Genomic DNA, 17038 nt, shown 5'->3' with positions numbered 1-17038 from the left:
TGGCTCGGGCCTCCCTGCACTCCCCATTCCTCCCGCTCACCTTGTGGATGTGTGGCCAAGTGGCTGTGTTCAGCCGTGCGGCCGAGTATGATTCTTCTTTTCCCCACCTTGTTGTCTTTCCTGGGTGTCCTGCAGGTGCGCCTGACCTGGCCAAGGCTTCGGACCAGCAGTTGGAAGAGCCGCCCCCTCCATCCCAAGAGACACCTTTCCAAACCCAAGAACGCCGGAAGACCTTATCGGGAACTCTTTTGACACTCGCAGGGAAGGGGCCCAAAGAGGTCCAAGAAGGTGCTGTGGCGCCATGCTCCCCCAGCCCCCTTCCCCAGTGCTCAAACTTCAGCTCACCATGGTGCCATGATCAGGAAGAGGAATATCATTTTGGGACAAGTGGACAGACTCATCCGCGTACTGGATGGCAATTTCACGATTGACTCACTTGCAGTTCAGCTCTTTGTTTTGCCCTTCCAACACTTCACGTCCCTGCTTCCAGTCTTTCGACTGGGAAGGAGGTCCCTGGGTTGGGGGAGGGGGGGTGCGTGTCGGTGGAAGGTCTTCGTGTTGGGGAGCATTCCTTCGAAGGGGCTCTCTCTGCATTTTTCTTTCAACTCACCCTCTCTGTACATGTCTCAGACCTTGAGGTAGCGATCAGCACATTTCCTCTTCCAATCTCAGATGGGATATTCTTGGTGGTGACGCCTGCGGGGGTGGTTCTTGTGGCCCAAAGGATGGCTTGGGGTCCCTGTCAGTCTTGGAATCTCGAAATACTGCCTCAGAAACACTCAGGCTCTCTCTCCATCTTTCCTTCCTGGACCCCAAATCCACACATGCCCATCTTGACGTTTCTGCTCTCTGTGCTTGCTCCATGATTCTCTCCTCCTCCTCGAGGGCGCACGTGTCGTACGGCACAGGGTTCCCACTCCCTTCAGCTGTGTCTAAGCTCCTCTGAAATCCTTCTGCTCGGGTCCTTGCATCCTTCTTTGGAAATCGAGGTTGGGCCCTGTCTGCCAAAACCGGACTGGGGAGGAGATCAAGGTGATCCCTCTGCCACCTGGTTGCCCCAAGGCCTCATTTGCCCTGCCAAAAAAAAGCACGGTCTCACAACACAACTTGGACCTTCAAACTCCAGGGCGAGGAAAACCCTTGTCAAGCCAGAAGGTTGAGAATGACCCGCCAAAGGAGTTTGCCACACAAGGCAGGCCCCACAGGCCACAAGAACGCACCGGGCAGGCTCTTCCATCAGCAAGTCCCACCCTCTTCTCTCGAGTCAGGACACCCATGTTTCCCTGCTGCGGAGGGCACTCGTTTGTGAGAAATCGGCAACTAGGCACTAAGAAAGGCCCTCCCCTGGCCCTCTCCCTGAGTGCACGGATGCGAGGCACACAGAGACGAGCACCACATGGCTTGCTGCTCTGCCCAAAGGAGGCTGGCCGTGGCTGCCACCTGGGCCAAGACTCTCAGCAGGACAACTCTGGAGGAAAGAGCCGTGAGGACTGAGAGTTTTCTGGGAAGCGTCCTTGCCTCTGCAGAAGGGAGACGCTCGCGGGCAACTGCTGTGCCCAACAGGGAGCAGCACCCTCCAAACCAGGGTCCTCACTGGCCATGCCCAGGTACCTGAGGGAGGACGATGGTCTTGGGGGTGGCTGGTAGAGGGGCGCCGTCAGCCAGAGTGGCATTCAACAGATTCCTGAAAGGCACCGGGAGAGACAGGGGCCCCTGTGCTCTGTGGCCAGGGAATGGGCCTCCTCTGCCCACATCTAGCGGAGGAATCAGCCTCAGGATCAATGGATTGACGGTTGCTTGCCACGACCGTCATTTAGAGCGGGACACCGCACCTCCACCTCGCCGGATTTCATCCTGCCCCGCCACCCCGTCTGATCCATTGCCAACCCACGAGGGTCTGGATTTGAGGCCTCAGTGGTGACTGGCGAGCCCACGTCTCTCCGCCAGGGCCGGCCCACACTGTGGTGGTGGTGGCGGCAGCTAGGCAATCAGCAGGGGCGGAGGCCGCAGTGGCGGTAGCGGGAGAAATGGCAGCGGCAGCCGCAGCAGCGACCCAGAGATCTGGGTTCTCAGGGACCTGAGGAGAGGAAAGTGGGCACGCCCTCACCTCCCCCCTCCTCTCACCGCTCCCATTGGTCATCCTGGCCTCTCCCTCACCCCTCCGAGAGCCCAGCGCCCTGGAGTGGAAGCCAGCCCTCCAACCCCACCGCGCGTGTGCGGCAACGAGCGCCTCTGGCCTCACAACGAGCCACGCGGTTGCTAAGCGACGGGTCCATCTGGCTCGGAGAGAGTGGGCACGCCCTCTGCCGCTGGCCAGGTGCTTGTGCAGGCGCATGCTGTGGTCTGCGTCCATCAGTGGGACCTGCAGATGAAGGATTGAAAGGATGAATGGAGAAGGAAGTAAGGCAAGAAGCAAGGATGGATGGTTCTGGCTTGGAAGATGGAGCTGGCCGGATAGGGCCAGGCTGACCAAGTGGACCAGGAGCCTAGCACTGACATCCCTTCCTCAGGTCATCTTTGAAGGCTCGCCTGGGACAGTGGAGGATACAGTCTGCCCTGTGACCCCGAGACAGGACTGCCTGTGTGGTTCCAGGCACTTTTGCTGAATCAGGGGCTTCAGCGCCTGGAGGCACAGCCCAGGCCTCCGGATCTGCCCCTGCGAGTAGAGGGATGGGGCTGGCCTGCATGGCTCGGGCCTCCCTGCACTCCCCATTCCTCCCGCTCACCTTGTGGATGTGTGGCCAAGTGGCTGTGTTCAGCCGTGCGGCCGAGTATGATTCTTCTTTTCCCCACCTTGTTGTCTTTCCTGGGTGTCCTGCAGGTGCGCCTGACCTGGCCAAGGCTTCGGACCAGCAGTTGGAAGAGCCGCCCCCTCCATCCCAAGAGACACCTTTCCAAACCCAAGAACGCCGGAAGACCTTATCGGGAACTCTTTTGACACTCGCAGGGAAGGGGCCCAAAGAGGTCCAAGAAGGTGCTGTGGCGCCATGCTCCCCCAGCCCCCTTCCCCAGTGCTCAAACTTCAGCTCACCATGGTGCCATGATCAGGAAGAGGAATATCATTTTGGGACAAGTGGACAGACTCATCCGCGTACTGGATGGCAATTTCACGATTGACTCACTTGCAGTTCAGCTCTTTGTTTTGCCCTTCCAACACTTCACGTCCCTGCTTCCAGTCTTTCGACTGGGAAGGAGGTCCCTGGGTTGGGGGAGGGGGGGTGCGTGTCGGTGGAAGGTCTTCGTGTTGGGGAGCATTCCTTCGAAGGGGCTCTCTCTGCATTTTTCTTTCAACTCACCCTCTCTGTACATGTCTCAGACCTTGAGGTAGCGATCAGCACATTTCCTCTTCCAATCTCAGATGGGATATTCTTGGTGGTGACGCCTGCGGGGGTGGTTCTTGTGGCCCAAAGGATGGCTTGGGGTCCCTGTCAGTCTTGGAATCTCGAAATACTGCCTCAGAAACACTCAGGCTCTCTCTCCATCTTTCCTTCCTGGACCCCAAATCCACACATGCCCATCTTGACGTTTCTGCTCTCTGTGCTTGCTCCATGATTCTCTCCTCCTCCTCGAGGGCGCACGTGTCGTACGGCACAGGGTTCCCACTCCCTTCAGCTGTGTCTAAGCTCCTCTGAAATCCTTCTGCTCGGGTCCTTGCATCCTTCTTTGGAAATCGAGGTTGGGCCCTGTCTGCCAAAACCGGACTGGGGAGGAGATCAAGGTGATCCCTCTGCCACCTGGTTGCCCCAAGGCCTCATTTGCCCTGCCAAAAAATAGCACGGTCTCACAACACAACTTGGACCTTCAAACTCCAGGGCGAGGAAAACCCTTGTCAAGCCAGAAGGTTGAGAATGACCCGCCAAAGGAGTTTGCCACACAAGGCAGGCCCCACAGGCCACAAGAACGCACCGGGCAGGCTCTTCCATCAGCAAGTCCCACCCTCTTCTCTCGAGTCAGGACACCCATGTTTCCCTGCTGCGGAGGGCACTCGTTTGTGAGAAATCGGCAACTAGGCACTAAGAAAGGCCCTCCCCTGGCCCTCTCCCTGAGTGCACGGATGCGAGGCACACAGAGACGAGCACCACATGGCTTGCTGCTCTGTCCAAAGGAGGCTGGCCGTGGCTGCCACCTGGGCCAAGACTCTCAGCAGGACAACTCTGGAGGAAAGAGCCGTGAGGACTGAGAGTTTTCTGGGAAGCGTCCTTGCCTCTGCAGAAGGGAGACGCTCGCGGGCAACTGCTGTGCCCAACAGGGAGCAGCACCCTCCAAACCAGGGTCCTCACTGGCCATGCCCAGGTACCTGAGGGAGGACGATGGTCTTGGGGGTGGCTGGTAGAGGGGCGCCGTCAGCCAGAGTGGCATTCAACAGATTCCTGAAAGGCACCGGGAGAGACAGGGGCCCCTGTGCTCTGTGGCCAGGGAATGGGCCTCCTCTGCCCACATCTAGCGGAGGAATCAGCCTCAGGATCAATGGATTGACGGTTGCTTGCCACGACCGTCATTTAGAGCGGGACACCGCACCTCCACCTCGCCGGATTTCATCCTGCCCCGCCACCCCGTCTGATCCATTGCCAACCCACGAGGGTCTGGATTTGAGGCCTCAGTGGTGACTGGCGAGCCCACGTCTCTCCGCCAGGGCCGGCCCACACTGTGGTGGTGGTGGCGGCAGCTAGGCAATCAGCAGGGGCGGAGGCCGCAGTGGCGGTAGCGGGAGAAATGGCAGCGGCAGCCGCAGCAGCGACCCAGAGATCTGGGTTCTCAGGGACCTGAGGAGAGGAAAGTGGGCACGCCCTCACCTCCCCCCCTCCTCTCACCGCTCCCATTGGTCATCCTGGCCTCTCCCTCACCCCTCCGAGAGCCCAGCGCCCTGGAGTGGAAGCCAGCCCTCCAACCCCACCGCGCGTGTGCGGCAACGAGCGCCTCTGGCCTCACAACGAGCCACGCGGTTGCTAAGCGACGGGTCCATCTGGCTCGGAGAGAGTGGGCACGCCCTCTGCCGCTGGCCAGGTGCTTGTGCAGGCGCATGCTGTGGTCTGCGTCCATCAGTGGGACCTGCAGATGAAGGATTGAAAGGATGAATGGAGAAGGAAGTAAGGCAAGAAGCAAGGATGGATGGTTCTGGCTTGGAAGATGGAGCTGGCCGGATAGGGCCAGGCTGACCAAGTGGACCAGGAGCCTAGCACTGACATCCCTTCCTCAGGTCATCTTTGAAGGCTCGCCTGGGACAGTGGAGGATACAGTCTGCCCTGTGACCCCGAGACAGGACTGCCTGTGTGGTTCCAGGCACTTTTGCTGAATCAGGGGCTTCAGCGCCTGGAGGCACAGCCCAGGCCTCCGGATCTGCCCCTGCGAGTAGAGGGATGGGGCTGGCCTGCATGGCTCGGGCCTCCCTGCACTCCCCATTCCTCCCGCTCACCTTGTGGATGTGTGGCCAAGTGGCTGTGTTCAGCCGTGCGGCCGAGTATGATTCTTCTTTTCCCCACCTTGTTGTCTTTCCTGGGTGTCCTGCAGGTGCGCCTGACCTGGCCAAGGCTTCGGACCAGCAGTTGGAAGAGCCGCCCCCTCCATCCCAAGAGACACCTTTCCAAACCCAAGAACGCCGGAAGACCTTATCGGGAACTCTTTTGACACTCGCAGGGAAGGGGCCCAAAGAGGTCCAAGAAGGTGCTGTGGCGCCATGCTCCCCCAGCCCCCTTCCCCAGTGCTCAAACTTCAGCTCACCATGGTGCCATGATCAGGAAGAGGAATATCATTTTGGGACAAGTGGACAGACTCATCCGCGTACTGGATGGCAATTTCACGATTGACTCACTTGCAGTTCAGCTCTTTGTTTTGCCCTTCCAACACTTCACGTCCCTGCTTCCAGTCTTTCGACTGGGAAGGAGGTCCCTGGGTTGGGGGAGGGGGGGTGCGTGTCGGTGGAAGGTCTTCGTGTTGGGGAGCATTCCTTCGAAGGGGCTCTCTCTGCATTTTTCTTTCAACTCACCCTCTCTGTACATGTCTCAGACCTTGAGGTAGCGATCAGCACATTTCCTCTTCCAATCTCAGATGGGATATTCTTGGTGGTGACGCCTGCGGGGGTGGTTCTTGTGGCCCAAAGGATGGCTTGGGGTCCCTGTCAGTCTTGGAATCTCGAAATACTGCCTCAGAAACACTCAGGCTCTCTCTCCATCTTTCCTTCCTGGACCCCAAATCCACACATGCCCATCTTGACGTTTCTGCTCTCTGTGCTTGCTCCATGATTCTCTCCTCCTCCTCGAGGGCGCACGTGTCGTACGGCACAGGGTTCCCACTCCCTTCAGCTGTGTCTAAGCTCCTCTGAAATCCTTCTGCTCGGGTCCTTGCATCCTTCTTTGGAAATCGAGGTTGGGCCCTGTCTGCCAAAACCGGACTGGGGAGGAGATCAAGGTGATCCCTCTGCCACCTGGTTGCCCCAAGGCCTCATTTGCCCTGCCAAAAAATAGCACGGTCTCACAACACAACTTGGACCTTCAAACTCCAGGGCGAGGAAAACCCTTGTCAAGCCAGAAGGTTGAGAATGACCCGCCAAAGGAGTTTGCCACACAAGGCAGGCCCCACAGGCCACAAGAACGCACCGGGCAGGCTCTTCCATCAGCAAGTCCCACCCTCTTCTCTCGAGTCAGGACACCCATGTTTCCCTGCTGCGGAGGGCACTCGTTTGTGAGAAATCGGCAACTAGGCACTAAGAAAGGCCCTCCCCTGGCCCTCTCCCTGAGTGCACGGATGCGAGGCACACAGAGACGAGCACCACATGGCTTGCTGCTCTGTCCAAAGGAGGCTGGCCGTGGCTGCCACCTGGGCCAAGACTCTCAGCAGGACAACTCTGGAGGAAAGAGCCGTGAGGACTGAGAGTTTTCTGGGAAGCGTCCTTGCCTCTGCAGAAGGGAGACGCTCGCGGGCAACTGCTGTGCCCAACAGGGAGCAGCACCCTCCAAACCAGGGTCCTCACTGGCCATGCCCAGGTACCTGAGGGAGGACGATGGTCTTGGGGGTGGCTGGTAGAGGGGCGCCGTCAGCCAGAGTGGCATTCAACAGATTCCTGAAAGGCACCGGGAGAGACAGGGGCCCCTGTGCTCTGTGGCCAGGGAATGGGCCTCCTCTGCCCACATCTAGCGGAGGAATCAGCCTCAGGATCAATGGATTGACGGTTGCTTGCCACGACCGTCATTTAGAGCGGGACACCGCACCTCCACCTCGCCGGATTTCATCCTGCCCCGCCACCCCGTCTGATCCATTGCCAACCCACGAGGGTCTGGATTTGAGGCCTCAGTGGTGACTGGCGAGCCCACGTCTCTCCGCCAGGGCCGGCCCACACTGTGGTGGTGGTGGCGGCAGCTAGGCAATCAGCAGGGGCGGAGGCCGCAGTGGCGGTAGCGGGAGAAATGGCAGCGGCAGCCGCAGCAGCGACCCAGAGATCTGGGTTCTCAGGGACCTGAGGAGAGGAAAGTGGGCACGCCCTCACCTCCCCCCCTCCTCTCACCGCTCCCATTGGTCATCCTGGCCTCTCCCTCACCCCTCCGAGAGCCCAGCGCCCTGGAGTGGAAGCCAGCCCTCCAACCCCACCGCGCGTGTGCGGCAACGAGCGCCTCTGGCCTCACAACGAGCCACGCGGTTGCTAAGCGACGGGTCCATCTGGCTCGGAGAGAGTGGGCACGCCCTCTGCCGCTGGCCAGGTGCTTGTGCAGGCGCATGCTGTGGTCTGCGTCCATCAGTGGGACCTGCAGATGAAGGATTGAAAGGATGAATGGAGAAGGAAGTAAGGCAAGAAGCAAGGATGGATGGTTCTGGCTTGGAAGATGGAGCTGGCCGGATAGGGCCAGGCTGACCAAGTGGACCAGGAGCCTAGCACTGACATCCCTTCCTCAGGTCATCTTTGAAGGCTCGCCTGGGACAGTGGAGGATACAGTCTGCCCTGTGACCCCGAGACAGGACTGCCTGTGTGGTTCCAGGCACTTTTGCTGAATCAGGGGCTTCAGCGCCTGGAGGCACAGCCCAGGCCTCCGGATCTGCCCCTGCGAGTAGAGGGATGGGGCTGGCCTGCATGGCTCGGGCCTCCCTGCACTCCCCATTCCTCCCGCTCACCTTGTGGATGTGTGGCCAAGTGGCTGTGTTCAGCCGTGCGGCCGAGTATGATTCTTCTTTTCCCCACCTTGTTGTCTTTCCTGGGTGTCCTGCAGGTGCGCCTGACCTGGCCAAGGCTTCGGACCAGCAGTTGGAAGAGCCGCCCCCTCCATCCCAAGAGACACCTTTCCAAACCCAAGAACGCCGGAAGACCTTATCGGGAACTCTTTTGACACTCGCAGGGAAGGGGCCCAAAGAGGTCCAAGAAGGTGCTGTGGCGCCATGCTCCCCCAGCCCCCTTCCCCAGTGCTCAAACTTCAGCTCACCATGGTGCCATGATCAGGAAGAGGAATATCATTTTGGGACAAGTGGACAGACTCATCCGCGTACTGGATGGCAATTTCACGATTGACTCACTTGCAGTTCAGCTCTTTGTTTTGTCCTTCCAACACTTCACGTCCCTGCTTCCAGTCTTTCGACTGGGAAGGAGGTCCCTGGGTTGGGGGAGGGGGGGTGCGTGTCGGTGGAAGGTCTTCGTGTTGGGGAGCATTCCTTCGAAGGGGCTCTCTCTGCATTTTTCTTTCAACTCACCCTCTCTGTACATGTCTCAGACCTTGAGGTAGCGATCAGCACATTTCCTCTTCCAATCTCAGATGGGATATTCTTGGTGGTGACGCCTGCGGGGGTGGTTCTTGTGGCCCAAAGGATGGCTTGGGGTCCCTGTCAGTCTTGGAATCTCGAAATACTGCCTCAGAAACACTCAGGCTCTCTCTCCATCTTTCCTTCCTGGACCCCAAATCCACACATGCCCATCTTGACGTTTCTGCTCTCTGTGCTTGCTCCATGATTCTCTCCTCCTCCTCGAGGGCGCACGTGTCGTACGGCACAGGGTTCCCACTCCCTTCAGCTGTGTCTAAGCTCCTCTGAAATCCTTCTGCTCGGGTCCTTGCATCCTTCTTTGGAAATCGAGGTTGGGCCCTGTCTGCCAAAACCGGACTGGGGAGGAGATCAAGGTGATCCCTCTGCCACCTGGTTGCCCCAAGGCCTCATTTGCCCTGCCAAAAAATAGCACGGTCTCACAACACAACTTGGACCTTCAAACTCCAGGGCGAGGAAAACCCTTGTCAAGCCAGAAGGTTGAGAATGACCCGCCAAAGGAGTTTGCCACACAAGGCAGGCCCCACAGGCCACAAGAACGCACCGGGCAGGCTCTTCCATCAGCAAGTCCCACCCTCTTCTCTCGAGTCAGGACACCCATGTTTCCCTGCTGCGGAGGGCACTCGTTTGTGAGAAATCGGCAACTAGGCACTAAGAAAGGCCCTCCCCTGGCCCTCTCCCTGAGTGCACGGATGCGAGGCACACAGAGACGAGCACCACATGGCTTGCTGCTCTGTCCAAAGGAGGCTGGCCGTGGCTGCCACCTGGGCCAAGACTCTCAGCAGGACAACTCTGGAGGAAAGAGCCGTGAGGACTGAGAGTTTTCTGGGAAGCGTCCTTGCCTCTGCAGAAGGGAGACGCTCGCGGGCAACTGCTGTGCCCAACAGGGAGCAGCACCCTCCAAACCAGGGTCCTCACTGGCCATGCCCAGGTACCTGAGGGAGGACGATGGTCTTGGGGGTGGCTGGTAGAGGGGCGCCGTCAGCCAGAGTGGCATTCAACAGATTCCTGAAAGGCACCGGGAGAGACAGGGGCCCCTGTGCTCTGTGGCCAGGGAATGGGCCTCCTCTGCCCACATCTAGCGGAGGAATCAGCCTCAGGATCAATGGATTGACGGTTGCTTGCCACGACCGTCATTTAGAGCGGGACACCGCACCTCCACCTCGCCGGATTTCATCCTGCCCCGCCACCCCGTCTGATCCATTGCCAACCCACGAGGGTCTGGATTTGAGGCCTCAGTGGTGACTGGCGAGCCCACGTCTCTCCGCCAGGGCCGGCCCACACTGTGGTGGTGGTGGCGGCAGCTAGGCAATCAGCAGGGGCGGAGGCCGCAGTGGCGGTAGCGGGAGAAATGGCAGCGGCAGCCGCAGCAGCGACCCAGAGATCTGGGTTCTCAGGGACCTGAGGAGAGGAAAGTGGGCACGCCCTCACCTCCCCCCTCCTCTCACCGCTCCCATTGGTCATCCTGGCCTCTCCCTCACCCCTCCGAGAGCCCAGCGCCCTGGAGTGGAAGCCAGCCCTCCAACCCCACCGCGCGTGTGCGGCAACGAGCGCCTCTGGCCTCACAACGAGCCACGCGGTTGCTAAGCGACGGGTCCATCTGGCTCGGAGAGAGTGGGCACGCCCTCTGCCGCTGGCCAGGTGCTTGTGCAGGCGCATGCTGTGGTCTGCGTCCATCAGTGGGACCTGCAGATGAAGGATTGAAAGGATGAATGGAGAAGGAAGTAAGGCAAGAAGCAAGGATGGATGGTTCTGGCTTGGAAGATGGAGCTGGCCGGATAGGGCCAGGCTGACCAAGTGGACCAGGAGCCTAGCACTGACATCCCTTCCTCAGGTCATCTTTGAAGGCTCGCCTGGGACAGTGGAGGATACAGTCTGCCCTGTGACCCCGAGACAGGACTGCCTGTGTGGTTCCAGGCACTTTTGCTGAATCAGGGGCTTCAGCGCCTGGAGGCACAGCCCAGGCCTCCGGATCTGCCCCTGCGAGTAGAGGGATGGGGCTGGCCTGCATGGCTCGGGCCTCCCTGCACTCCCCATTCCTCCCGCTCACCTTGTGGATGTGTGGCCAAGTGGCTGTGTTCAGCCGTGCGGCCGAGTATGATTCTTCTTTTCCCCACCTTGTTGTCTTTCCTGGGTGTCCTGCAGGTGCGCCTGACCTGGCCAAGGCTTCGGACCAGCAGTTGGAAGAGCCGCCCCCTCCATCCCAAGAGACACCTTTCCAAACCCAAGAACGCCGGAAGACCTTATCGGGAACTCTTTTGACACTCGCAGGGAAGGGGCCCAAAGAGGTCCAAGAAGGTGCTGTGGCGCCATGCTCCCCCAGCCCCCTTCCCCAGTGCTCAAACTTCAGCTCACCATGGTGCCATGATCAGGAAGAGGAATATCATTTTGGGACAAGTGGACAGACTCATCCGCGTACTGGATGGCAATTTCACGATTGACTCACTTGCAGTTCAGCTCTTTGTTTTGTCCTTCCAACACTTCACGTCCCTGCTTCCAGTCTTTCGACTGGGAAGGAGGTCCCTGGGTTGGGGGAGGGGGGGTGCGTGTCGGTGGAAGGTCTTCGTGTTGGGGAGCATTCCTTCGAAGGGGCTCTCTCTGCATTTTTCTTTCAACTCACCCTCTCTGTACATGTCTCAGACCTTGAGGTAGCGATCAGCACATTTCCTCTTCCAATCTCAGATGGGATATTCTTGGTGGTGACGCCTGCGGGGGTGGTTCTTGTGGCCCAAAGGATGGCTTGGGGTCCCTGTCAGTCTTGGAATCTCGAAATACTGCCTCAGAAACACTCAGGCTCTCTCTCCATCTTTCCTTCCTGGACCCCAAATCCACACATGCCCATCTTGACGTTTCTGCTCTCTGTGCTTGCTCCATGATTCTCTCCTCCTCCTCGAGGGCGCACGTGTCGTACGGCACAGGGTTCCCACTCCCTTCAGCTGTGTCTAAGCTCCTCTGAAATCCTTCTGCTCGGGTCCTTGCATCCTTCTTTGGAAATCGAGGTTGGGCCCTGTCTGCCAAAACCGGACTGGGGAGGAGATCAAGGTGATCCCTCTGCCACCTGGTTGCCCCAAGGCCTCATTTGCCCTGCCAAAAAATAGCACGGTCTCACAACACAACTTGGACCTTCAAACTCCAGGGCGAGGAAAACCCTTGTCAAGCCAGAAGGTTGAGAATGACCCGCCAAAGGAGTTTGCCACACAAGGCAGGCCCCACAGGCCACAAGAACACACCGGGCAGGCTCTTCCATCAGCAAGTCCCACCCTCTTCTCTCGAGTCAGGACACCCATGTTTCCCTGCTGCGGAGGGCACTCGTTTGTCAGAAATCGGCAACTAGGCACTAAGAAAGGCCCTCCCCTGCCCTCCCTCAGTGCACGTATGCGAGGCACACAGAGACGAGCACCACATGGCTTGCTGCTCTGTCCAAAGGAGGCTGGCCGTGGCTGCCCCACCTGGGCCAAGACTCTCAGCAGGACAACTCTGGAGGAAAGAGCCGTGAGGACTGAGAGTTTTCTGGGAAGCGTCCTTGCCTCTGCAGAAGGGAGACGCTCGCGGGCAACTGCTGTGCCCAACAGGGAGCAGCACCCTCCAAACCAGGGTCCTCACTGGCCATGCCCAGGTACCTGAGGGAGGACGATGGTCTTGGGGGTGGCTGGTAGAGGGGCGCCGTCAGCCAGAGTGGCATTCAACAGATTCCTGAAAGGCACCGGGAGAGACAGGGGCCCCTGTGCTCTGTGGCCAGGGAATGGGCCTCCTCTGCCCACATCTAGCGGAGGAATCAGCCTCAGGATCAATGGATTGACGGTTGCTTGCCACGACCGTCATTTAGAGCGGGACACCGCACCTCCACCTCGCCGGATTTCATCCTGCCCCGCCACCCCGTCTGATCCATTGCCAACCCACGAGGGTCTGGATTTGAGGCCTCAGTGGTGACTGGCGAGCCCACGTCTCTCCGCCAGGGCCGGCCCACACTGTGGTGGTGGTGGCGGCAGCTAGGCAATCAGCAGGGGCGGAGGCCGCAGTGGCGGTAGCGGGAGAAATGGCAGCGGCAGCCGCAGCAGCGACCCAGAGATCTGGGTTCTCAGGGACCTGAGGAGAGGAAAGTGGGCGCGCCCTCCTCACCTGCTTTTGCCTCTCCCATCCTGGCCTCTTCCTCCCCTCCCAGAGCCCAGGACCCTGGGAGGGCAGCCGGCCCTCCCACTGCGCATGCGCCGCAACCGTTGCCGGAGCCTCACTGAGACCCACGCAGTTGCTGAGCCACGGATCCACCGCGTTCTGAAAGCGGCGTTTCGCCCTCTGGCGGTGGCCACGTGCCTGTGCAGGTGCATTCTGTGCCCTTCCTGTGTCATTGGGATCTGCAAATGAATGAATGACTGAAAGAATGAATGGAGAAGGAATTAAAGAAGGAAAGACAGACGGTTCTGGCTTGAAAGGTGGAGTGTGGCTGGACAGGGCCAGGCTGATCAAGCAGGATCAAGAGACTAGCACTGATTTCCCTTCCTCAGGTCATCTTTGAGGGTTTGCCTGGAACTATCATGGAAGGGGTCTGCTCTGTGACTCTGGGATAGGACTGCCTGTGAGCTTCTGGGCAAGCTCTACTAAATCAGGGTCTTCAGCACTTGGAGCCACAGCCGGAGCCCGTGGAGCTGCCTGTGCGCGTGGAGGGTTGGGGCTTGCCTGCATCTGCTTGGGCCTCCCTGCACGTCCCATTCCTCCTGCTGACCTTGTAGCTGTGTGACTGAGTGTGATTCTTTTTTCCCTCCCTGTTGTCTTTCCTGGGTGTCTTCCTAAGATGTCTCTTGCTCGGCCAAGGCTTCGGACTGGCATTTGGAAGCCTCTCTCCATCCTGAGAGACGCTTTTCCAAACATAAGATCGCGGGAAGCCCTTATCAGGAACTCATTTGACATTTTCAGGAAAGGTGCTCAAAGAGGTCCAAGAAGGTGCTTATGGCTCTATGCTCCCCCGGCCCGCTTCCCCAGTGTTAAAATCTGACCTCACCATAGCGCTATGATCGAGAAGAGAAAAGTCCCTCCGGAACAACGGGATCTGACTCAGCTGCAGACTGGATGGCAAATTCATCCCTGATTCGCTTGCAGTTTAGCTGTTTTCGCCTTCCAGCACTTCGTCTTCTGGCTTCCACTCTTTATACCGGGAAGGAGCTCCCTGGGGAGTCGGGGTAATTGTAGGGGTCTTCGGAGCCAGGGGATCTCCTCGGAAGGTGCTCTCTCTTTCTCTATTTTTTCTTTTCACTCTGTCTTCAAGTTTCCCATACCTCAGCAGAACTGACTGGGCAGCAGAGGAAGCGGGAACGGTCCGTCCATCTCCTGGCCTCACGAGAGTCGGCTCCCCGCTGCCGTGACAGGCTCGGGGAGGTGGCCAACCGCTCCCGGAACCGCAGCTCCTGGAGAAAGCGGGCTGGAGCACGCGGGGCTGGCAGGCGCCTGGCCGGGACTGGCGAGTGCAGGAGGCTCACCCACTCCTTCCTCTAGTGGACGGTTTCCGCAGCCGCTGTTTGTCCTTTAGCTCCTGCAGCGAGTTGGAGGATTTCTCTAAATATCTCCCTAGAGGGTATATATTGGGCTGGGGGAGAGGACCGCCTCCAAATGGGTGTCTGGGGATGTTGGGAACAGTCTTTTTCAGAGAAACTGGGTGCTGGAGTCTGGAGCCTTGTAATCACGGAGGAGGGCATGGTGGGAGGTGCCACAGACTCCCATTGGTCCTTGCTTACTCCCTCCCTTCAGCAGTGGCCATTGAGGGAAGCCTTCCAGCCCCACCACCTGGAGTGGTCCAATAGGGAGACTGTCTTTCCTCAGGGCTTGGAGGAGGTAGGGGCAGCAAAGCCTATAGGACACTGCCTGGCATGTAGTCAGAGCCCCAGAACGCATGGACTATTGCCATTAGGCAACTACTATGTGTCCCGCCGTGTGCCAGATGCTGGCGTGGGGACACAGGCATGAACAGTGGGAATGTAGCCCAATGGGATTTAAAGACTAGCAGGGAGAAACAAGCAAAGCCAACCAGATGAATTCAGATGGTGACAGAAGCGACAATAAAAAGGAACAGAGTGACTGAGGCGGCTCCAGGATGGCAGAGCAAGGAAAGAGTGTAGTAAGCTGGGGCTACAGTGGGGGTAAAGGCTCTGAGGCTGAGTGGGTGGGTCATGGCTGAAGGACAGAGGTCAGGGTGGCTGGAGGGGGCAGGGAGAATGATCTCTAATGAGGAGGAGAGGGTCAGAGGGGCCAGAAGGCACAGAGCCTTGCAGGCCAGGGTGAGGACTCTGGTTCCATTCTGAGGAAGACGTGACCTGTGGACCAGAAATCATAAAGTGGTTGTTTCATGCTGGTGAATATAGGGGAAGTTAATTCTGCGGCACCAGCAAACACACTACATGAGTTTTATGCTGGGTTCTAGACCTCGGGGTCCCAGCAGACCTCCCTGATTTCAGTTCAGTCAGAGCTTATTCATGCTTCTTACTCAGATCCTACTCTGACATCCCAGAACATGTTCTTTAGACATTTCCCCAGGGGTTCTGTACCTTAGAGTGGGAGACTTCTCAGTTGCCTTCATCCCCACACAATGAGATGTCACCTGCACCAGGATGACAGCGGGCTCTGTCCACAGTTCTGACCATGTCTCCCCATCCATGTGCTTGGAAGCAGATGAGATTTCATGTCAGGTCAAGAGACTGTGGAGGTCAGAAGGCATGCAAGGAGAGAGGTGCTTCTCATCAGTCAAGAGTGTCCACTATTGGCTCCCCTTATATGTGGTCACTGTTTGGGTGATAAAGTTGCTTGTCAATCCACATTGCCAGAAACATTGCACAAAGAGTCTTTCACAGCCTCAGGTTCACCAGGCCAGAAATTCAAGCTCAGGTCATGAGTAGACTCTTCACTGGGTGAAATGTGATCCTCTGCCTCCAAACTTCATTCTTAAACTAGGAAGTTACTCTTCATTCATTCACTACTTTATTGATTCTACTTGAGGTCTTGTGAATGCTTAGTTTTTCATGACTAAGCACTAAATATAGTTTTACTTTTTTTTAAACAAATAGTATATGATTTTTTGAGCTACTTTCTATTTGATAATGGTGAGATTAGGGGTAGCTACACAAATTGGTCATGGAAAGACTGATTCTCATTGACCTAGGATTTGTAGTTCTAGGTAGCTAGAGGAAAGATTGCTCTTCCATAACTTTTTAGAAGAAAATCATGACATTTTAGCTGCTGAATGAGATGACTGGTGGTTCTGTACTCAGGGGGTGTTTGTTAAAAGGGACTGGGTGCTAGAAATTCTCTGGGCTTCGATTCAGAAAGGGAGAAAAGCTCTTAGAATGTCTGTGTAGGATTCAGGGGAAACAGAGGAGTTATAAGTCTTGGTACGACTTAGATGTCCATGTCGGGGACCAGCCCCACTGTTGTCATGGTGATAGGCACTGATAACAGAAGAGTGCGGTAGTCAAGATCTGACTCTGGCCCCACACACATCCTGGTTTCAAACCCCAGCTCTGCCAGGGACAAACAGGGTGATCTGGATGAAACTGTGTCACTTCTTTTAGTCTGAGTGCCTCAGTTTCCCTAGTTGTCAAGAGGGGATATTAGTAGTCTCAGGATCATGAGATTTTAGACAGGATGAAATGGATGGATGTATATAATGTGCTGAGGACAGGGTCAGGCACCAACAAGGACTCAGAGGTACTGTTACTATCCTTCCAGGTCCTCAGCCCTGAGGGAGTGAACGCCCTGACTCCCCGCATCTCTTGACTCTCCACACCTCACCCCAGTCTCGGTGCCTCTCTGTCCCACTGCGTGATCATCTGCTCTCTGCCTCTGATCTTTCACCTGCTCTTCCACTTGCCTGAAATTCTCTCCCCCGGGTCACACCAAGCATGCTTCTGATGGGCTCTGTATCAATGTCTCCTTCTCCAGGGCACCTTCCTGTACACAGCATCCACCTACATCCAACTGTAATTTTCTATTTCCGCACTGAAAAAATAAAACTTCTACTTCTTTACACAAATATAGATTGATTGTGATAGATCTGTATCCCAGTCCAGTTTGGGAAGGGCGTGAGGATAGCAGTCGAGTGTGAGTACTCAGCTGGGATGCGACTCCTCAGTGTTCTCCTCTGTAAGAGAGAAGGAATCACTGCATTGACCCCCAGGGTTTTGGAAAGTAAAAGATGATGTATTCACGTCCTTACTACGGGGTCTGCAAATATCACGCTCTGGAGACCTGGTCTTGGTTGCTAATGGTCTTAACTTTTCTTACCTGGACTCAGCACTGGCGACTTTTCTGTCCCCAGGGC

The 17038-nt window shown here is 57.3% G+C and overlaps 1 long non-coding RNA gene across 1 annotated transcript; it reads right to left on the bottom strand.

Moving 5' to 3' along the window:
* Positions 1-593: 593 nt before the first annotated feature.
* Positions 594-10165, bottom strand: LOC139077786 (uncharacterized). Its single transcript, XR_011530268.1, has 4 exons — positions 8671-10165; positions 5984-8573; positions 3297-5886; positions 594-3199 (listed from the first exon to the last, which is right to left on the bottom strand). It is a non-coding gene; the product is annotated as an uncharacterized lncRNA (long non-coding RNA).
* Positions 10166-17038: the final 6873 nt, after the last annotated feature.

The sequence above is a fragment of the Equus przewalskii genome, chromosome 20 (assembly GCF_037783145.1).
Source record: "Equus przewalskii isolate Varuska chromosome 20, EquPr2, whole genome shotgun sequence".
In the NCBI taxonomy this organism is placed as follows: Eukaryota; Metazoa; Chordata; class Mammalia; order Perissodactyla; family Equidae; genus Equus; species Equus przewalskii.
This window is presented reverse-complemented; position numbering and strand designations above follow the sequence as displayed.